Source organism: Montipora capricornis, chromosome 8 (assembly GCF_036669925.1).
Source record: "Montipora capricornis isolate CH-2021 chromosome 8, ASM3666992v2, whole genome shotgun sequence".
NCBI classification, from domain to species: Eukaryota; Metazoa; Cnidaria; class Anthozoa; order Scleractinia; family Acroporidae; genus Montipora; species Montipora capricornis.
Genome location: NC_090890.1, coordinates 14901473 through 14904173, shown reverse-complemented (window position 1 = coordinate 14904173; position 2701 = coordinate 14901473).

Below are 2701 nucleotides of genomic sequence, written 5' to 3'. Positions count from 1 at the left end.
TTACCAGAGAACTGTTCATTTGGTTTCAGTGTTGTACAAAACACCACACTTGGCAAAATTTTAGGAACACAGCTCACTTTGATTACGGCTCGACGTGCGACAGATTGTTGTCGAAGTCCATTACTCGTCGCTTTTAAAATTCGACTGCCTGTCTTGTTCAGTATCCAATTCGCTTGCCATTATTGAGCTTCATAAGGGTACATTTTGTTCAAAGATCCACTAAAACGCCGTTCGCGTTACATGACTTTCGACGCCATTGCCGGTTAAGTTAATCGTTCTACTGTCTACCAGAGAAATCTACGCATTTCCCACTACCCTCTCGATCCTAAGAAAATACGCGCAGAAGGCTCTATGCACAAAGACACCACTTAGCATGGGAGTGACAGGCAAGACTTTTACCGACACGGAAAAAAATAAAAAAAAAAAAAGAAAACGAAAAATAAAAAGACGACGAAATTAAAGACAGATTTCGACTGGGTTTGCGGCAACCCAGTAATGAAAATTCTCGTGAAATAGTTTCTCCTTTTTTCAATCAAATAAACATATTCTGTCCTTAGATACAGTCAGGGTAATCATATTAAGGCGAAATCTGGCCAGGGTATTAAGTACCCATCGTAGATTTCTCACATTATATTTTCCTCCGAAATAACGTTACGTTATATTAGGCATTTCTTTGTGCCTTAAAATCAACTTATGTTGCCTTTTTTCAAGAAACGGGAGGGTGAAATTTTTCCATTTAGTGTTACCAGATAATGTTAGAAATACTCTCTAAAATATTTAAAATTCAACAAAATCTGTAGGTCAGTTTTTCAGAAAAATAAGTTTTTTTGAAATGTGCCTCTAATTTTTTTCCCCTACAGAATTTTCTTAAATTTGAAAGACAAACGTTTTAAATTAATCTAAGCTAACATGCAAAAAATGAAAAAAATTCACCGTCCGGAAGCAGAGATATAAACGAGTAAAGTTGCAAAATCAGGAAAAATGAGGGGGTTACAAGATCGGCATTTACGCATGCGTCACCCGCTCATTCGAGTGCACGCGCGAGTTGAGCTGAAGGTCAACACAAACGGATTTAAATGACCATTAAACCGTTTGTCTAGAATTTTCGTAGTTTTTATGAATAGGAGATGTCTATTTATATTCATGTCTATAGGAATTAGAAGAAAGGAGAGCGAAGTTAGCGGTATTTGCGTATTTCTTGTGACCCATTTGTATCACGAGCTGACGCGAGCAGCCTACGAATTGCGTGTGTGGGTACATCGGGCCTCCTTTAGCCGCATGCAAATGCACTGGAATTGTCCACTGTACAAGCTCTCAACATGTATTGTGTTTGTTGAGGTGTTGTTGAGCGGGGTGTTCATATGGCCTCAGCAATGACACAACATGTTGAGCATTCCGATGATTTCACAAAGGCTCATGTTGAATCATGGCTGAGAATCTTAGGTATATTCATCTCCTCAGAACACGAAAATGCTTGGCTGCACCTCTAACTAGTAAGCGAACTCATTGATGAGGACAAAAAGTCAAAAAAACGACGTGGTGAAACAAGAGCTTACGTCCCATAAGCATGTATTTTTCTCCAACAAATCAATAACCTTTTCCATTTCTTCCTCCGTCCATTTTCTTGTCTTTCCTCTTTTAGAATTTTTGTCATTTGAACTTTCCTGTAGAACTTCCATCTTGTAAAATGTTCGATATGTTTACTTTTGTTTAAACTCCCAATGGATACGCTGGGCACTGCGCGTGCGTGGGTTCAACATTTTGAGCGTTGTTGCGCAAATGCACTCGACTTTGTTGAGCCACACCATGGATGACCGCGAAACAAAGGAAATGTTGAGCCGTGTTGAGCGAAAAGTTTGACCAGTTTCAAATTTGACTCAACAAGACCCAACACCGCTCAACACTGCTCAACACCTCTCAACAGGGTGTTCAAATGCGCTCAACTTGTTGAGCTCAACATGTTGAGAGCTTGTACAATGGACAAATCCAGTGCATTTGCACGCAGCTTTATGTGTGCTTTGTACGGGGTTTTATTCTCTCGTTGTTTGTGTCAAAAACCCTCACTCGCTCGTTCGGGTTTTTGACACAAACAACGAGTGAATAAAACCCCGTACGCCGCACTTTTTATGACGTAAACTATATTTACAAACTTGGCAAAAAACTTCGACAAGAACAATTTTGATGCTGCTGATTGTGAGCAGGAATTGACGATAAAGTGCAAAGGACAACAACAACAAGAAAGCCGTCGTGTTTGATCATCGAACACAATATAAAGATACACGTAACTGCTTATACTTTGTGACAATTATTTACATAATTGCTAGTACACTCTACTTCGTGGATCATCAGATCTTTCTTTTTGTTTTATGTAGCGTACTAATTGTGTCTTCTAATATTTTACATTATATTGCGCTATCAGCACCATACCAGCAATGATGATTTTAAAAAATGCAATGCATGCAGTCATTTGTTCATGATCAAGATGTTAGATTAGTTAAAATAAAATAGAGAAATGAAGACTGCTCTCGTTGTGCTAAATTTGTCTTCAAAACTTCATCCTCACATCAATTATAGGCTGAGAAGTCTAAATAAAACAAGGCGAATAATTAAAGGTGTGAGGTATGCACAAGAACTGAGGAAAAAAGGCAGCTTCCTTTTTAGGCAAATTACACAAAAAAACCCTTTACTTGCTTTAGAAGAT